Here is a 20,755-nt window from a genome sequence, read left to right on the forward strand (position 1 = left end):
ACATGGTAACCTATGCACTGAACACATTTTTATTGAGCTGATGCCAGTGAGTATATGGCTAATTTAAACTCAAGCAATTTAGTACCAAACAGCCTTTTAGGTCAAGTAACTCTGGGCATTTGAGTTGAATGTATTGTTAAAAAAAATAAGTAAAACATTGTTGACTCCTACTCTCACAATTTAGCATATTTGAAGAAATTCGCCACAGATTGTGTGTCTCTCAGCCTTTCAGTAATGTACTAGGAGCTGTAGGGGATTCGGAACATTAACAAATATGCATGACACAAACCTGAACTTTTTGGATTATCTGCATTCCATTGCTTAAATTATCACTTAATAGACACAGGCAATGATGGCAAGGCTGAGGGCTCTGTTAGATTAGATTTACAAATGCACCATTTTTTTTCCATTAACATATTTGGCAAATTCAGTGTTTAAGCCTGTAGGGGCAATCTAATTGGCTAAAAAAAAAAAAAAAAGTACCATATAAATGATACAATATATACAGTACTTATTGTAGTACAATTGACCACCTTGTAAAAAACAAACAAAAAGTCTGAGTCATTATAGTCATTAAACCATTTCTTTGAAAAACGATGAAAACCACATTATACAGCAAATAATTGGTCCATGTTCTTGAGAAAGGTTCATAGTATATGCATGTGAGTTATAACAACATATGATACTGCTCATGGCAATACAGTCAATTCCCCATGTGGATTCGACATGCTCAAGTCATTTAGAGTCAAGCCACATAAAAACTTTAGAGTCAAGCCACAGAAAACAGATATCTAACAGTACTTTCTATTTAGATGCGTCATCTAATAACAATGACACAACTCATCTTGGGTCTTGCTACATCAAAACATACCTTTGAATTGTTTTCTTTGATCAGTCAGCCAGATCTAACTAATCTATATGTTGGGATGATCTCCACTACATGTCCTTTAGACCATATTCCTAATGAACTGTTAAAGAAGTATTCTCCATGATTAAGGTGACCAGATTTTTAAGTCCTTAAACTGGGACAGTTTGGAAATATTGTTAATAACTTCGGGAAGCTCTAGGTTTTTTTTTTTTTTTTTTTTTTTATTTTCACTTTGGCAATGTTTGATCTAATATCATATTGAAAGTGAATGCAGAAACTCATGATGATATTCAGCATGGACTCTTTTACTTACGTTTCTTTTTGTGAATAAATGATCTTATTGTCTTATGGAATTTCATTTCTACACGATTATAGTCATTATGTTACACAGTAGCAATTCAATAATATCAAAATCCATCTGCCTAAGAAACTGCATCTTCCTTCTTTGATTTCAACTTTCCATCTTGCTCTATCTCTGTCTCTGTTATGCCCCAGTGTCCAATCTGCAAACCAGACCCTTCCTGTATGAAAACATGTCATATCTAAATATGTCTATTAATTAAATGCTTACTTCATAGAATCTATTTTTTTCAAAATATTACATTTCTTACCATGTAATATGATAATATAATAATTCTGTGTGTGTGTGTGTGTGTGTATATATATATATATATATATATATATATATATATATATATATATATATATATATATATATATATATATATATATTTTCTATTGCAGTTTCTGCTTGTATCATTAGTCTGCTGTGATTAATAGATACTAGGAATTTTTTCAGCCACTTTCTATTGATCTGTAACTATTAAAGATGATGAAATGTACTTTCTCTAAATGTACTATCTTTTGACTGTGTGCAATAAATTAAGCCACTAACTAGCTTTTCTAAACGTTTTGTTTAGAAGCTGCCCTGATTGCAGAAACAGGAATTTTCTTACGAAGTAGCTATTAAGTGTGGTAAAAGTTTTTCCAAATAGTTGTACAGTTGGCGCCGCCTAAACGGGATACTGATAATCTGGATTGCTGCTTTAATGAGATATAACTTTGCAGTTCAGACAAGCTGCATTCCTGCCCTTTTTACGCTTTAAAAAATCCAAAATACACACTACATTTAAACTGTAAGTGTAAGACTATGCTTAGCAATTTTGCTGCGCAGCTTGTCTGCCTCCCCTCCCATTTCCCCTATAACTTCCACTCACAACTACATCTCCCAGAATACAATGTGTTCAGTTACTGGGAAACTGTACACAAGAAAAAAACAACCAAACAAACATTATCCAATCTCCGGCTAGCCCTGTTGTCTTTGTGGCCAATCGCAGTAAGAATAAGAAAAATTTGAAGCTGTACAGGTTAAAGCGTAAACACCCCAGTCCAGCTACAAATTGAACTGGAACCATTGTCAGAGGCAACTGCTACACAAAAGGTGCCTATAATTTAAAAAAAAAACAGTTTTATAACTTATTTATAAATTTCCTTGTTTTATTTACCTGTATGGCTTTATATTTAAGTTTTAATATGTTCACTGAGTTTAAGAATTTAATATTTGTAACGTTATTAATTTGCAGAGTCGGTGTGATACCTTGAAAAAAATGCACTGAGAGAAATGATTCAGAGTAGGATGGCCACCAGTTCATTTCAGCAACAGTCAGAAGATAAACCCACCCTCAACTCTCTGTGATTGGTTGCAAATATGAATGTTTTCTATTAGGTAATTCTCCAGGGTTGCACAGCAATGGTACTAATACTAATGGTAGTAACACAGCGTGACCATGCTCTGGGAAATAAAACAGGACAAAATGAGCGTCCCAAGAAAAGCTTCCGCCCTGGTTATACTACTGAAACTGCACTAAACAGAGTGGTAGATGATGTGCTGTTATCTTCCGATATGTGTTCTCCCTCTGTTCTTATACTTGTAGATCTAAGTGCAGGATTCAACCCTACTGATCATCCTATTTTGATTGATCGTCTTGAGAATCTAATCAGGTTGTGTTCTGTCTTGGTTTTAATCTTTCAATAGTTTTCAATTTGTTAAAGTTGAGGAAGAAACCTCTTTTTTATCTGAGGTTGCATGTGGTGTCTCACAGGTTTCTGTTCTTGGTCTAATTTTGTTTTTTTCTTGTAAACGCTTCCCTTGGGTGATATTGTTCAGAGACATGAGGTACATTTTCATTGTTATGCTGATGATAGTCAAATTATATTTCTCTCTAAAATGGGGTGACACCTCATTTGAAAATATTCTTACTACCTGTCTTGCTGACATTAAGCAATGGATATGTTTTTTTTTTTTTTTATGTTAAAGCAGATATGTTGGTTTTGGGATCACAGAATCAACTAAATAATACAAATCTGTGATTTCACATGTGGTAATTTCTCCTCCAGTTGAAGGCTGAAATAAGAAATTTGGATGTCATTTTTTTTTGTCCATATCTTTCATTTGAGCCACACATTATGCATACTACTAAAGTGTCTTTTTATTGAAGAAATATTTTCAAACTGAGATGTAATCTTTCTCTACCGGACTCGGAGAGACGTTGATTATTGTAATGCTTCTCTGGTGTTTCAAGATATGTTTTATCTTGATTGCAGCCTGTGCAAAATGCTGCTGCCAGAGTTTTAGCAAGAACACATAACCCCATGTGTTAGCAGCTTTACATTAGATTCCTGTACAGTTCAGTGCTTCTAACTTAAAGCTTTAAATGGCCTGGCTCTCCTATAACTAATAGAAAGTTTTTCTGTCCCTAGTCACTCTCTTAGATCACAAGATGAAGGTTTGCTCAATATTCCACGGATACAGAGAAAGAAGGCAGAGCCTTCAGCTTTAGAGCCTCTATGTTGTGGAATGATCTAGCTCTAGCTGCTTTTAAAGTAATGGAAAATATAATTTAGCACATGTTGAAGGGAAAATGTATCATCCTGTTTTATGTTATTTCTTTTTTTTTTTTTTATAAATTATGCACATTTTGTCACTTCTTTTTAAAGTAAGATGAAAAATATTTTGTTATTTTTATGTATCCAACGTATGTATCTTTTACTGTTTCTCAAAATTGTTTTGTATATTATACATTTTTAAAAATGTTTATCTGTAAAAGCACTTTGAGGGGATTTATCTGGAAAGGCGTTATATAAAAAATTAAGATTGATTGATTGAGTCCAAGAGACTCAGACAGTTCATGTCTTATTCCTGCTGGGTTAAAGATGAAAGCAGATGCTTTCTCTCATATTGTGTAATCTGAACCCTTAGCTTTCAGATTGACCTAGCACGGATTTCTGTAAGTCCACATCGCTATTTCAAAGAGAAGCTGGCTCAGAGGGACTGTATCTTTAACTTCCAAGTATCAAACAAGTAAAGGCAACACTATATTATTTATTTCAAAAGGCCTCAGAAATCAAGTTTGGACATGTGGAATCTTGTATATGTGTATTGTGCATTTGTGGGATATGTACTGTATATCTGTTTTTTACAGGAATAGATCGTGTATTGGTTTTCAGCCTTGAAGCCTATACTGGGTTGCAAAATAGCAGTACTGTAACCTAGAAAATTCAAAGTGAAATTATAATTTTTTAGGTAACACCTGCTGCACCACCCTTTTCTACTCAGCATTTAGAGACGTTTGTTGTATAACAGATACAGAAGAAAGTTGGAAAAGTTGGCATCTGCTTTCATTACAGGGGAGCATGATTGTATTCCAAGCTCAATGGGGTTTTGTTGGTCTGTTCTGTTGCAGTCACCAGGTCCTTTCTGTTGGATATTCATACTTTTCATCAAGCAGAATCTGGATGGATTACCTATTGAAGCATGGTTGAGGAGTGGTGGTGGACTCTTGTGGAAGGAGGTTGAGCTTCCTTTCCCTCTAGTGTTTATCCATCAGTTTTATATCATGCTGCTTATCCCATGCTTTGTTGCATGCTAGAGGATTGCCCACAAAACAGAAATATCTACAAAGTCCATGCACTTAGAAGCAACAACACTGACTGCTCTCTATTTCAGTTTTTCTTATTGGTCTTTTGGTGGAAGAAATCCCCAGCAACAGGAATATACTTTCAATTATCATGAAAATTGGTATGAACATTATTTTGAAGTTATTGACAGTGTTCGATTCAAGGGATACTGTGTGGAGTTGTCTGTCTGAATGTACATCCACCTGTCTATGTTGCTCTTGCATATATCTGGAGACCTGCTTATCAAATTGTGATGAAGTATTTCATATCCATTTCTTATACTATTCTATAGTAAAAAGAAACCCTCACATTATAGGATGTTTAAACCAAGATGATTCCCTTCATAGAGAAAGTGTTAGAGCTGAGCCAAAATTTGATTTTGTGTTATTGTACCTGAAAACATTGGTAATTGATTTACTGATTATGCAAGCTGAGAGACCTTTGGTGTTGCAAAGCTTTCTGTCAGTATTTACCAAGTTGCATGACTGAACCCTACTGGCTATCCAGGAAATATGGAGTAACCCTGTCCAGGGCTGAGAGGAGGTAAATACAGTAAACATGCTTCAGTTTTTTTTTTTTTTTTTTTTTTTCTAAAGGTTGCTTAAAGTATAGCCAAATTGTATACCAGTTTCATATAATGTGGGCAACAGTGTTGAGACCACCAAACTCATTTCACTCATGAGTGAAATTTAATTTCATGTGTATCCAGAAGTGGCTTTTGAAGACAGTTCTACCAGCCCATCCTCCATATAGATACGCAATGTAAACATTAGAGGACAAACCGTGCAATGGAGCATGGATTGCATTTCCAAATGTGTAGAAAAGCCTTTCCTCGGGTTATGTCATTAAATGGAACATATACAAGTAAAATGTGGGGAAGCAAAGACTCAAAGGGTCAGGTTAACAATACCATTACTTAAAAAAAAAAGTAAAAAGAAAAACATGTTAACTTCCTAAATGCTCATGTCTTTTACTTGAGGTTATAGAACAATTGGAATCAGTGGCCCTTTGGATAAGTGTCTTGTTTGCTCCAGTGACATTCTGAATATAACCTAACTGAATTGACCCAAAGCCACTTAGTAGTTCTCTATTGTGTATGACTCTCAAAAAAGACACTTCAGGTCTGCAATGTTAGAAACTCAGGAAGAGCTGGGGAGTGAAGACAGTTTTCAAAAAAACTCAAACAGCTGTAAGAAGTCCTCGTTTAGCAAAGTTGGCTGTTAAATTTATAGCAGCCATGTGTGTTCTTTAATATATGTCAAATCCAATGAGTCATTGTAGTGTTTCCAATGGGTGCTTTGAACTGCAGTGACAGTTTGAGAGCATGCATAAATTACTGTATAAAGCTTCCCTAGGCCCCCATACATGGGGAGCTAATTGTTGAACTTCGACTTAATAGGAGTCACTGAACTAAATAATTTGTCAAATTTGTGGCTCTCAATAAATAACCTGATGGTCCCGCCACTGAGACTGTGTTTGAAGTAAAGGTCTGCCCCATTTGTGTGCTGTCCTTTTGTGGTTATGCATTTAAAGCTCTTTTGCCATTCTTAACAAGACCAATATATCCCAGAGATAAGCCTTCTTTTTTTACTGCTTTGTTGAGATATACATATATGTCCTAATAAGAAAGTATCTGTCATTTAAAAAAAAAATTAAACTCAAGAGTTTGTTTATGACTTTTTAGTTGGAATGATTAACATATATCTTTAGGGTGTCTAAATTGTAAAAATTAATCTTATTTGTTGCTGAGGTCTGTCACATTAGTGACAAGCAAAATTACTTGAATACAGTAGCTCCTTATTGCAGAGAATAGAGAGAGCTTGTACTATTTATTTTATATAAACTCCTGGTTAAAGATGTGTGTGTGTGTGTGTGTTGTGTGTGTGTTGTGTGTGTGTGTGTGTGTGTGTGTGTGTTGTGAAATACTGTATAAACTAGGTTGAAGTCGCCAGTAATGACACACATCATCATAACAAAGTGTTTTAAAAGGTTGTGAGAGACTGAGTCAGGGTATAAAATCCCTCTGGGTTGGGTGATTATTGCTACCTTGTCAGAGACAAGGACTTTACAGCAGTTATTTAATAATGTATTGTTGTTTGCTGTGTTATTTCTTTCTTTTTGTAGGTCTGAGTGTTTGAAAATCATCCTACCAATCTTCCGACCTATTAATATTTTGTTTCCTTTAAGAGCTTATTTGTCTTTGGCAAATATTCCCATGTAGACATCCCTCCTGTTAACACGATTACATTTACCACCAGTACATGCACTTGTCTGTAGGCAGTTCGGAGACGACGATAAAACTGGAGAAGTGTGGTGTGCTCACCATACAGAGTGTGAGACAGACAGATAGACACAATTAGGGCATTTTGAGTAAATACCCAAGAAAGAAGAAAAAAGATGTGTTCTAACAACTGTCCTCTCAGTAGTTGAATAATGGAAACAAAATTCACTAGAATATTTATTGGGAAATGGATTTCCTTTAACCTGATTTGTCGATATGATATCCATAATCTCTGGTAAATATGTAAGTACAGTATTCATTGCTGTATGAAAATCTCTGTTCTAGTACACACCCTCTGAATGTTGTCTTTAAATGTACAGTCTCCTTCCTCGCTGTCCTAAATGTGCAATCTATCTATTTAAATTTAGTATAGCAACTAAAATAAAACAAAAAAATAGTAATCAAGAAGAGTTTTTGTTGTCAGTGGCAATACAGTAACCACAGCAACAATAGCAACTTGTCTTTGGTTTGAATTACAAGTTGAAGAAATCAAACTGGGATGCAAACTTTACTATAGTATACAGTATCATAATAACAACAAAGGCAATGTTCTCTCTTCTCACAATGCCACACTGTGAACAAATTACTGAACAAACACCACAGTCAGCATTAACACATGTAGGCTACTAGATATTTAATTACTAAAACGTTTGTGTACAAGGTATATGAACTAAAGAACAGATATGTTTTTTTAGTATTGAGGTATTATTTAGACTATTGAAAATACTCATGACACAACATCGTCCACCGCTGGGATACTGAAGCCTGAAGGCAACAATACCACAGATGGAATTCTGAGCAAACCGCATTACTCATGGAATAATGAGGAAAACATTTGTATTCATTAGAAACAAAAACTAGAAAAATCATGAGAAAAACCAACAGAAAACTTAAAATATTTTTTCAGTGTATCAATTTTCTAATAACAATAGAACCCTTATAAGAGGACTTTACTATTAAGTTTAATGGCGCAATGGTAGAACACTCTACTTTGGGCTCTATTGCTTATACAGTTCAGTTTATAAAGAACTACATACCTATGGTCAAAATGTTGAAAAAAAACTTTATCTGCGATATGTTAACCAACTCTCTACTAGCTCCCAACAGTTGTGGATAGTTAGGATATATGGACATTTCCTCCCAAACCCTCAAACTGTGAGGGTGCATCCATTCGTGCGTATATTCTTCCCAGGAAAGGAGACCTGATTTAAAGCTCTGGCTGATATGTATATATGTGTGTATATATATATATATATATATATATATATATATATATATATATATATATATATATATATATATATATATATATATAATCAGAATCCTTGCCTTAAAACTCGAAACGGGTTAACAGAACTAATTGTATAATTTAATTAAATCAGTGACCCAATGGGCTTTTCTGAAATAAATTACACTTTCAGTCACTTCAATAGCAACATTTTGCTGACACTGGCTTTTCTTTCCTCTGCGATGTCACTTTCTCAGTGTCCAAGAGTGGACAGTGTTCTGTGTGGTTTATTACAGAGGAAAAAACTCTCCATATGAGAGTGCCACTTATTTTCTTTGACAATTAATAAACAGAGCCACCCAAATTTAGCAAGAAATAAAACATAAGAATAAAATTACAAAAGTGAATCTTACATTTTCACATATTTGGAAATCTGGCCAAGAGAAAAACCTTTTTAATGAAAAAAAAGAATATCACATGTAAATATATCTTGATATATACTTTACAAGCTTGTTTAGTAGGTAACATGTCTCTAATAGAGCACAAAAAGTGGTATCATATATCTAAAATTAACTTCCAGTTTGTGAATTACAAATGTCAAGAAATACAGTACATTTATAGTGCAGCAAGTCAATAATTAACTCCCTTTATGTCTCACATTCTCTTACCACTTACTAGCATAAGGAGTTCTCAGTAAGCCCCCCCCCCCCCTTATGCTGAAGATATTTTGGTTCTACACATTTTTAGGATATATGAGTTTTTTAAATACTACACTATTGATCAAAGATTTTAACTGCTGTTTCCTGGGATAGATAGAAATTAAACAACTGATGGTAGTGATGATAGTGCAAATTAAAGCCTGGAAAATAACTCCTGAAGAACTTTTTAATGAATCGTTTTGATAGTATTTATAATTCATGTCCTGTTCTGCAGTTCTTTAAGGTGCCCCAAGGTTACTTCAGTTTTTCATTAAGGATTAACCACACCATTAAAATACACTGTATATTGTATTGTATCTTCAGTGTCTTCAAGCTTGATTTGTAATGTATCCAAACCAATCCCAGAAGGTCTGTCAACTGTAGATGTTTTTACATTTATTGTCACTGGAACATTGTTAGTGTTCCAAAACGTGTGCATTTAATAAACTCTATTTTGTATTTTTTTTTTTTATTTTGTTCATATTTGTCATATATAGTGGTAAATCAAGCTATCTACAATAATTCCGCCTTGCAAATGTTCATGGCTGATGAGTCATTATAGTGTAATAGGTGGACTGTGGGTGCATCTAGGATATGATTCATTTCCTAAAAAATAAATTTTTATGAACAAAAAGAGTATTTATTAAATGATCCTGTCATCACTTTCAATATTATAAAATATCTATTCTGCCAGTTCTCATTGCACACGCAAGTGTGTTCAATGACGTTAACATTTGAAATGCGAATCCCCTATCATGACCATTTAATATTGTCATCTGGACAGAACTGAAATACATTTAAGTGACCTAAAACCAGGGATATAGTGTGGTGTTGTGGGATTGAAATGACCTTTTTTTTAAATTAATTTTATAATTAATTTAAGTAAGTTTTATTTCAATTATAACTGTAGTTCATAACTTGCTTTACAATGTGTATCTGATGCATTTTATGTGAAGTAAAATAATATAATGGGCCAATATGAAAATCCTATTAATGTCTGCCTGAAAACTTGAAATGTTTGTACTGCTGTTTTTAAAAGATGTGTCAGAATTAAGGAGAAGGCATACGAAGTACAAATTTGTAAAAAATTGTTACTCAAAATATACTACTTGTATACTGATTTCAAATTGTAGATTCTGTTTCTCAGGTTTGATAATCAAAACCCATGTAAGTACAGAGTAGTCAATCAAGAGAAGTCGTTTGTCATAACCGTCTGCTTTAAAGTTAATACTTATACAGCATGACTGCAGGACAAGTGAAAGTCAACCTACTGTAGTTACCCACTGAAACACAGACAGCTTCTTCAAATGCATTGCTCCAGAGACCTGCTGTGTGGTACGCAACAGAATTATATTTATTACATTCTGGCTGATGCAGATGCTAATGGTAATTCTAGGATATATTAACTGTGGCCAGTTACAACTGTAATGTTTTTCTTTAATCTAAAAAAATGTTTTATACAAGTCAAATGTGTTTGTAAAACAAACAAACTGTTATAATTAGGGCTTCTGTTTTTCAGTTTTTATTAATTTATTTTATTTTTCAGTGCTTTTTTTATGGCTATTTTCGAGTTTTATGTAAATTGTTTTTTTCGGGGCATTTGTTTTTGATTTACTGTATGAAATTAGTGTTTTCAGTTACTTTCCAAAATGCTTGAGTGTTTTTTTTTTTTTTTTTTTCTGTCAAAATATGTCTAGTAACTCAACAGTACTTGTATACTTAAGTTGTGCCTTCTTTCCTTTCTGTCTTCCACAACGAAATCCCTATGGCCACTGGTACATTCTTCTGGGGTTTTTGTGTGTAGGCATTTTTTTACATTTCGCTACAATTCTGTTTTAAATCCTCTGTATCTTAACTGCAATACAGCTTTAAATCTCACTAACAAGCCTCCATTCCTGATTGTAATCTTGTTTTAAATCTCCAATAGACATGTAGGAATGTGCTGTCACTCAGTAGTTTGGGCGGGTTTAAAGTATTCAGAACAAATCAATAATAGATGCAAGTCAGGAAGGCGAGACGTTGCCCAGCAGCACTGGAAAATGTATTTATTATTATTTTTGTAGTAGGTTTTATTTGTTAATTGGAAAGGGTAAAGTCAATGTGAATTGATTAACCATTTCCACAGTTTTTTGTGTGTTTTCTGGTATTTATTAGCTGTCCACTGATTTCATTTTTTTTTTTGTATCAGGGGGATTTTATCAGGTTTTATTGGTAAAACCAAAAATCAGAAGCCCAGTTTATAATATAATCAAGTAATATATTTAGTTAGTATAACATTTTTCAAAAATTTTAAATAGTACAATTACTGAAGTTTAGTGCTCTATCAATGTGTTAAATGGGCAAAATATCTTAAACGGTAACATTAATTGTTATGGTCTAACCAAGAAAAGCCACCCAGAAAACTCTCTAAAGGAGTGATGTTACTTCATAAAAAAAGTAGCTTTTGGAAAATGATTACATACATGTTCGTTTACATGTTTTCACCATTTTTATATATATATATATATATATATATATATATATATATATATATATATATATATATTATATATATACATATATATATACATATATATATATATATATATATATATATATATATATATATATGTGTGTGTGTGTGTGTGTGTGTGTGTGAAAGTTACAAAAAAAGAAAAGGATATTTTAAAAATGAATCTGTTTTACAAAATGTAAATTACATAAAAGCAGCCCTTTCCAGTAATAAATAATTCATCAGCCCCCCCCCCCCCCCCCATCTCTCTGTCTGCACCGGACCTGTAAATTGGAAGGGTTTTTGGGTGGATGGATGCCACACCTTCAAGCCAGCTCTCTCCTTATAGTCATAGGGCACGGGGGTTTGTTGTCTGAGCCGATATAACGCAGCTTCTTGTAGCTTTCATTGAAAACAATGAGGACTTTGTTTTTCTGGCAGACCCAGCCTCCCTGGGCAGGAGTGGTGAGGAATCTACGTTCAAGTCTCTTGGCCTGTGTAGCTTCATTTTTGTGGGTTTTTTTTTTTTTTTGCATTTTTTCTACTCTCTCCAAGTTCCTGGCATTGCACTGGGAACAAGTAATTCAATAATTATAATAGTTATGGTGTCAGCCTTTCCTCGATGGCCACATAATGATGTATTGCTGGCTAATGACTAAAGAGAAATATGGGAAACAACATGAGGATGTGTCTTCAACATGGTAGGGACAGTTTATTATTGCTAACCTTCTACTACAGTCTCATCTTTGGTTTTTGGGGATTTTGTGCTTGTTGTGTGCCCTCAGAGCTTTCAATTCACCCTAGCTGTGACCTGAGAGATCATTGTTTGTTCTGTTCAGGCCTGGTCTTCCTGACTAGTCTGTACCAACTAGTGTGGTGGTTTTGTGACAAGAACTAAACACAAAACTAACGTTCCCGACAGCCTTAATAAAACTTAGGCTCCACATAGGAAAGAGACTAGCAGTGTTAAAACTGTTATGTTTGGTTGTTAAGTGTACAGCAGCACCCTGCTTGTGTTTTGAGTTGTGAGTGTGTGTAGTGCTCGTGTTGCTGAGTTACGATGCTGTAAGGCAGTGTGAGTTGTACGTTATGTCAGTGAGATGCCTTGTTCCTTGAACAGTGAAAGACTACACTAGTGTGCATCTGGGCATGTGAACACTGGCAAATGTATCTATATGGCCAGACATTTACACTCCGCACTGATCACCAGGCTCTCACAGCCTTGATGTCCACTCCGGCTGTACAGGTGGGTGGACCACCTGCAGAAGTATCATTTTCGGCTTTAGTTCACCCTGCTCTCCAGATCAGTTGTTGCTCCTGACACTGCTAGCCAGCCTATGGATACGGAACAAGACCTGGTCCAGTTGCTGCACGCTCCTCTACAGGATGAGGTCTCCCTCCTTGAGCTCTAGCGAGCATCTACAGAGGACCCTTTTCTCTGCATCCTACGCTCCTACATCACAGGCGGCTGGCCCCCTCCAGGTGCCTGAGGAACTGGCACTGTTTGCCAGAGTCAAGGAGGAGCTGTCGTGCTGGAATGACACCTGTGTGGCTTGGGGACACTACACAGTCGTGCTGAGCGCTTTGCATGCATGATTGGTGACTATACCGCACAAGGGGCACCTGGGTATCGTTAGGCTGAAACAGTTGTGTCAGGACCTTGTGTGGTGGCCTGGTTTTGACCACGACTTTGAGGCACTGGTCAAAGACTGTACAGCCTGCCTGGCCAGTGGAAAAAATGGCCAGCCTGCTCCTCCACCACTGCAGCCACTCATCTGGCCATCTAAACCCTGGGATCACCTCCAGCTGGACATCTGTGGGGAAATCCATGGTGTTCCCCATCACCAGCACTGCCTTGTGGTCATAAATGACCTTTATTCCAAATATGCCTGAAATGTTATCTGTTGGCTCAGTCACCTGCCAAGTCATAATTAACATTCTGGACACTCTCATCTCCAGCTGGGGCCTGCCTCAGGCCATCACCACGGATAACAGCCCACAGTTCATCTCTGCTGAATTCTCCACTCCTCAGCGACAAGGGGATCAAGCACATCCACACAGCCATCTACCACCACCAGGCCAACAAGGGGGTCGAGCAGTTTTTGAGCACACCTGCGGCACACCACCACAGGGGTTTCGCCAGCACTGCTGATGACAGGGCGAGATCTACAACTGCCACTGGACAGGCTGTGTCCACCAACAGCTCGCACTTCCGTTCCTACTGCCCACACCATGGTCCAACAGCATCAACACCACATGAAACAGCGGTTTGACAAAGTCCACAGAGTGAAGTCTCCTGCCATATGAGTCTTGGACTAGGTGAGAGTTAAGCAGCCTCACCGCAGTTACAAGCTGCAGTCCTTCTGGTCTCTCCTATGTCGTTTCAGTCGACAGCTCAGATTGGCCACTTTTCAGCTCCAAGACGGGTCTTGTGGCATGCTAGCAGGCTGCACAAAGTGCCATCTCTGCAATCTCACCCAGTGCCTTTTGGACACCATGGAACTGCGTTTTGGACCAACAACTCAGGTGCTGTGGCCGGCGGAGAGGGTCGTGCTGGTTGTGCCCGCAGCCCACCCTCTACAGGTTCAACAGCGTCCTGGCCATGTGCAGGACTTTGTTACCTCCTTCCACTAAGATCAGAAAGTTTAGATCTATATAAGTAGCTGTACAGTATAGCATACAGAAGACTGCAATGTGCAGCTACTTTTGTATTCAATTAAAAACCAAAATGTGTACAGGGTAATATATATATACACACACATATATATATACATATATATATATATATATATATATATACACACACACACACACACACATACACACACACATATATATATAGTCTATGAGAGTTATGTTATCAATCATATAGCTTGAACTATATTTAAGTTCAACAGCGATATTGTTTTCCTCAGTCACCATTGTTTTCCTCAGTTCTTTTGAAGTGATATTAAGAGATGTATTATAGTTGTTTTTCTGTTTATCAGTTACTTCTAATCTGAGGTGTGTTGTTTCCAGTTAACCTCTGTGTGATTGTATCCATCTTGCTGTGAAGACAGTTGCAGTGCTAAATAAATAAAGTAGCTCTTTTAGGCAGTACATATGCTTTCTTATGTTGTTGTTTAATAGCTATGAAAGCAGACAAAGCTTACAATGGGTCTTTGCTACCAGAGTGGAGCTGGCAACAAGCTAGACCTGGCAGGCATCCAGATTGATAAATCCAGCCCCTCCAAACATAGGAGGGAATTGAAAATCCCTTTCAGGCTTAATACTTTTATAAGGACAGCTATCACCCTCAACTATAATTAAGCTAACATGAATGTTGTGCTGTTTCTTATCAATTGCAGGTGCTTGTGCCTCTAGAGTAAGATGAATAAAAATTGGAGTAACTCAGGTCACAACAAGCAAATGTTATAGTTGAGGGACTTCCATGTTGTGGCCATGGTGGAGCTCAAATTTCCTATTTGTCAGAATAAAGTGACAGGCCTGGCTGTGGTCTTCATGGCAAAGTGAAGGTGAATGTTCATGTCTCTATGCTTAATATTTCTGTCTTCACTTTTGTCCCATAACATTTTTTGTCACTTTTTTCACTGTAAACACAATAAAAGGAAGAGATAGTTTATCTTTCAATGAAAAGTAAATGGGGACTCACACTTTTGTGGAAAAATAGCTTGTGTATAGATATGCATGTGAGATTTCAACAAAGCTGGCAGACCCTTATTATATTCTCAGCAGAATAAAATAAGTGAATAACATATATAGTTTAATGTAGCAGGTGGAAAAAGGTTTGATTTAATGCTTTTCCCCACCACTTTACAAATATAATTTTTATTTAATAAATGAAAATAGCATTGTGCATTCACAAATACCATGGGGATGTAAACTCAATACATTGTATAAGCTAAAATTCATACTTCATAAATTCTTTAATTAAACACTGTAATGAAATCTAAGCTAAACTGAAGACTGAATTCTAAATAAAACACGTGTCTATTTGTTTGTCTTACCAGCTGAAAATATTATTTAATTTAACCTTATCTAACAAAATAAGTTCAGTACATTTTACCAAGTATGTATTGCCATCAGTTCAAAGATGTAAAACTAATCAAACTCCCAGGAGTCTCACGCTTTGGCTTTCATTCTCCATCCTATAAGCAAGTGCTGCTTTTCCTACGCTTCCAAAGTCTCTCTTTTCGGTCCTGTTAGCAATTGAAGTTGAATGTGAGAAGTGGAGTGTTGAAATATGTTCAAGGATTATCAGTAAATTTGGTTATGTAATAGCTTTTAAAATACACATTTACAGTAATGTGTCAAACTTTTGTACTGGAAAATGTGAGACATTCGAAGTGTTGGCCATTTACTTGCATTGTTTTGTCATAATAGCCATTCATGTCAGCTTTATAAAGCATAGTAGCAGCAGGGTTGTCTGTGTTAGGTGGTCATTTGTTATCCTAAAAATGTTCCTCATTTAATCCACTCTTATCTGTGTACTTTGTCTATTTATATTTCGTAACACTTAGAAACAGTTCATATGGATATCTGAGTAGTGAAATTTATCAGGAATTAATAGTTCAGAACTCAGTCAGATTAAAAAAAATAAATACATTATTAATAAATTTAGTGGCAATAGTTTTATTCATTTTAGTAAAGTCCCAGCAAAAATTTGTATCAACTATATTTCTACATCTGTGTAGAGATAAATCTGTCAAGACCTCTTGTGCATTAGTACTTAAATACATTTTTAAACAATTCCTTAACTTACTGGTAACAAATCCCAACTGGAAAATGTAAACTTCAGTCTAGAAAAGTTACAGTAGCTGTATGTAACATGAAATGAAACCAAATAAGCTGTAGATACTGTATTAGATAAAAACAAGTATATTTATTTATTTTCAAATTTAGTCGTTGCCAATTATTTTTTATTTTTTATTTTCTCCCAATTTGAAATGGCCAATTATTGCTTAGGCTCAGCTCACCGCTACCAAAACCTGCGCTGATTCAGGAGCGGCGAATATGAACACACGCTGTCCTCAGAAACATGTGCCATCAGCTGACCGCTTCTTTACACACTGCTGGTCACCATGCAGCCACCCAGGAGCTACATCATGGGAGGACAACGCATCTCCCGGGCAGCTAACAGGCAAGTCCGCAGGCGCCCGGCCAGACTACAGGGGTCGCTGGTGCGCGGTGAGCCAAGGACACCCTGGCCGAATTTTAAACACATGTAAGACCAGTCTGCCTGTTGCGGACTAGCATGCCAGATGCTCTTACTTCTTCCTTCTTAGTGCCAGAGCGCACCAAGGAGACAATGGAAAACCACAGTTTCTGCAAGTTTTGTTTAACTTTCTCTAAACACATGTGTCCCTTACTCCTGCACAGCACTCTTCCCCCTCACCCTCTATTAGAGAGGTGGTTGTGTCCCTACCCCATGGCCCTGTGCCAAGGGAGAGCAGGCGACGCACCACGGAAAGTAGCCCACATAGGTAACCATCTTCCTCTACTTCGCTTTCTCGTCCCCCAAGGCAGAAGAAGATGATTTGCCATTCCAAGTGATCGTTGGACTCAAAAGCAGATGGAAAAGCTCTGGGCAGCTGGAAAGGAAAGGTGGTCGCAGAATTACTGCGTGACCAATCTGCGCCACCTGCCCTGACTGTCCCCTTAAAGCCCCAGATTGACAACTGGACATACTGTGCATTGCGCCCTTTGAGGTGGGTGAACAGGAGCTGGCATTCCTGTCTGCGGTTAAGCTTTGCCTATGAGAAGCTTCTACCGCTAATCAAGAGGGCCATTGGAGTCTGCAAGTGCACTGGCCTACAGAAGGCAAAATAAAGCAGTCTATTTTTGATGTTGAGCCTACCACCTATCTTGTGTCGTCGTCCCCCAGTGCACCCAGATGTTCATTTTGAAATCCAGTCGTCCTGGGATCATCCAGCTACAGCTCTGACTGTTTCTCGGTCTGTGAACACTCTATATAGGGTGCATGATGTGGAGAAGCTGGGCCTGGCCCATTTTCCACTGGTGGAGGCCTCAATTGCCACTTTGGTACAGGCACCTAATTTAGCGCTCCTGTCCAAGGAGGCTACCTGCACAACAACCAGTACCAGGTCTCCAAGGCTACCCTCAAGCATGCCTATTCAGCCAGTGTGTACGCCGCATCTCTGGGCAACTTAGTTTTCCATTGAAAACTTAGCCTTGGCAACTAAGTATTTATTTATTTATTTATTTATTTTTTAAGTTTTCTATCAAAATTACCTCTCCCAGGTCCATTCTTATGATTCAGGTAGAAATGCCAAAAAATAGAGTTGTTTTTTTTTTTTCACCTGTTGAACTGTAACTTGATTGAAAGCATAGGCACGCAAACCAGGGCACAGGGGAGGCAAACTATATATTTTACCTCCCTACTTTTTTTGCTCCATGTATACACACTTTTATTCTGTTATGGTTTTGCATTTAAATGTTTAAAAATGTAATAAAAAAAGGGAAAGTCATTCAGAAAGCACTGGAAGTTAAAAAATAAAATAAAAATTACAATCAAAATAAAACACAATAAACCCACCCTACATGAAGATTGGTTTGACATGTAGTCTGCACTGCACTGTTTACAACAGCTGACAGCAGCAGCAGGGTGCCAAATATATTGGGCAATTAGTGGCAACTACAAAAATGATTATATAATTAAATGTAGGCTAGGTAGTTGTTAGTTTAGTTTACTTTTGTTATCTATTAATTAAACAATAAGCTTTGGAAAAAAGACAAGCGAGAACCAGACAGTTATCCTTTCACAGCCAGTGTCATCTTACTTTAAAGGCACGTACCTGAAATTGTTAAAGACATATAATAATGTACCTGATCCAAAGCAAGTGCAAAACACATTTTAAAACTAGCAAGAAATAACTTTGTTGCAGTAGAAACAGTTACATTATTGTTTTAAGTTATTTTATTATGGACAAACTTTGCCGCCTAACTCAATGGACCATATTTAGAAGCAAGCACAAAACACAATTTCTTAGAGGAATAATATAATTTTAATGGTATAAAACAAGAAAACTTTTGGCTGGTCCTTCCTGCAGCTAAATTTATACAGTTTAATATATACTGTTGAAATTGTTTTATTCAGCAAAAAAAAAGTCTTTACATGTGCTTCAGAATGAAATCTTTTTTTTTTTTTTTAAATACAGTAAACCAGTACTTCTGACATGGCAAGTATTTTGAAGTATTTTGAATTCTTACCTTCAAAAGGACAGTACAGAAGTCCGTCATGCATCTGACTGCGGTGGGACCAGAGTAAGGGCAGATATATAAATTGTCAAATAAATCCTGTTTTAAAAAAAACTAAAAACATTATAGACAGCTGTAACAATTACTATATTCACACAATTATTGTTTTGAGAATCAGCTTTTATTAGGGAGCGCCTCTAAACCCCTTGTTTAGAAAGATACAGGGTATTAATGCTTATGACAGGGTAGCTGTCTGTCGTGTGGGCGCATGCATTGGCTGCTGAGTGACAGGCAGGTTGAAGTTGATACACCCCGCATGCAAACTGAATTTATTTACATATCAACACACTGACCAGCTCAAGCAACCACTCCCTGTGTGCAAACCAGCAGCAAACTGGCACCCTATGCCCTAGCATCCTCAAAAACCGGCACAGCAGGCTGCACCTGCTGGCAGAAGTGGTGTTCAGAATCGGCCCATGGTTGCTTGCCATGGAAACAGAAGCCTTAGGCCAAGCCACAAGCCTTGCAGCAGATCTAGGAGTTTGCTGCTACAGGCTCAGTTCCCCTTCTCAGGGAGCCATATGGAGTATTGGCATCAGTGCACCATGGATATCTGGGAACTTACTACCGTTCAGACTGGCTAGTCATTGCAGTTTAAGCACGGTCCCTTTTTATGACAACATAAAAAGCCAGCTTACCGCAGAACTTAAAACACAGAGTGTTTATCACACAACTGATCTCTGGGCTACAATGCCAACAATATGAATCTGGCAATGGAGATCTGTGATTAGTTCCCGAATGACCTGGGCTGTTGTGGCCATCATCATTCAAGGCAAGTTTAAGTCTTCCTGACATCTCCAAAGCAGAAGAAGCAACAAGACGAGTTATGGGGCATTTCCATCCGCTCTGCATTGGCCATTAGTGAGCTGAAAAAATGGCAAGTTCAGCTCGACTAAAAACAAAACAAGAGCTTAACGACATTGCCACATGGTGGAACGCTACATTCTTCATGGTGGAGCACTTATTTGAGCAACTGGCTCTTTAGGCCATCCTGACTGATGAAACTGTCACAAAAGCAGCCAACAGCAGTGACGTGGGAGCTACACAAGCCTTTAAGGCAGAAGTCAGCAAGCAACTAATAAAATGATTCAAACTGGATCAGCAAGGACTTGCGGAAACACTTCCCATCATGGCAGGCATGCTGGACCCACGTTCCAAGCACCTTCAGTTTCTACAGAGTGACGTGAGAGAGGCAGCCAAACACCATCTTTCAAAATTGTTTCTGAATCTGAACCAGTCAAGATCCTGTGATTCTGCTGCTGCCATGGTTGCTGCTGAAACCTGCTGTCCCTGTGATGGTGATGCCTCAGAAAGTGCTCCCGCGGATGCAGAGCCTCAAACGAGAAAGTCCAAAATTGAAATGGACTATGCAGAAATGTTTGGATGTCACTTCAAGGAAGGAAGAAAACCATGATCAGCAAGTGATGACAGTAAAATAAATGATTACCTCAAGTTGACCCCTTACATTCCAACAATGGACAACCCATTACTGTGATGGAAGAAAAGGAAAGACCGAAGCCTTAGCAAGAAAATATCTTGCTACTTTCTACACAAGCACTCCGACCGACACAGATCAAGTTTCCACACAGATCATGTTGATGTCCTTGTGTTCCTTAATGTAAATTAAAAGTGAAAAGGAACTGACACTAAGGAATGATGTATCTGATGAGTCAGAGTAAAGATCAGTACTGACAGCTTCTGACATGTTAGGAAAAAAACCCTTATTTTGTTTATAAGTTTAATGCCAGCAATATAATATTATGTTTCTTATATGAAAGGCTTTGATTTTGTTACCCAAGTTTAAAAAATCACCATGTTAAGTTTTTATTTATTTATTTTATTGTTATTTTCCATGGTAGGCTATGCTGTTGCCTCAGAACAGAATATTAGTGTTTCTGTTGTTTACTGTAACACATCAGCATATTGTCTGAACTAATGATTCAAATCTGTTAAA

General features: G+C 37.0%; 1 protein-coding gene across 3 annotated transcripts in view; it reads left to right on the forward strand.

Annotated features, from left to right (window-relative positions):
- The window catches only part of gmds (GDP-mannose 4,6-dehydratase), a 449,938-nt gene that overhangs the window by 246,175 nt on the left and 183,008 nt on the right, over window positions 1-20,755 (forward strand). The gene's annotated exons all lie outside the window — the stretch shown is intronic.

Source organism: Polyodon spathula, chromosome 3 (genome assembly GCF_017654505.1).
Source record: "Polyodon spathula isolate WHYD16114869_AA chromosome 3, ASM1765450v1, whole genome shotgun sequence".
In the NCBI taxonomy this organism is placed as follows: Eukaryota; Metazoa; Chordata; class Actinopteri; order Acipenseriformes; family Polyodontidae; genus Polyodon; species Polyodon spathula.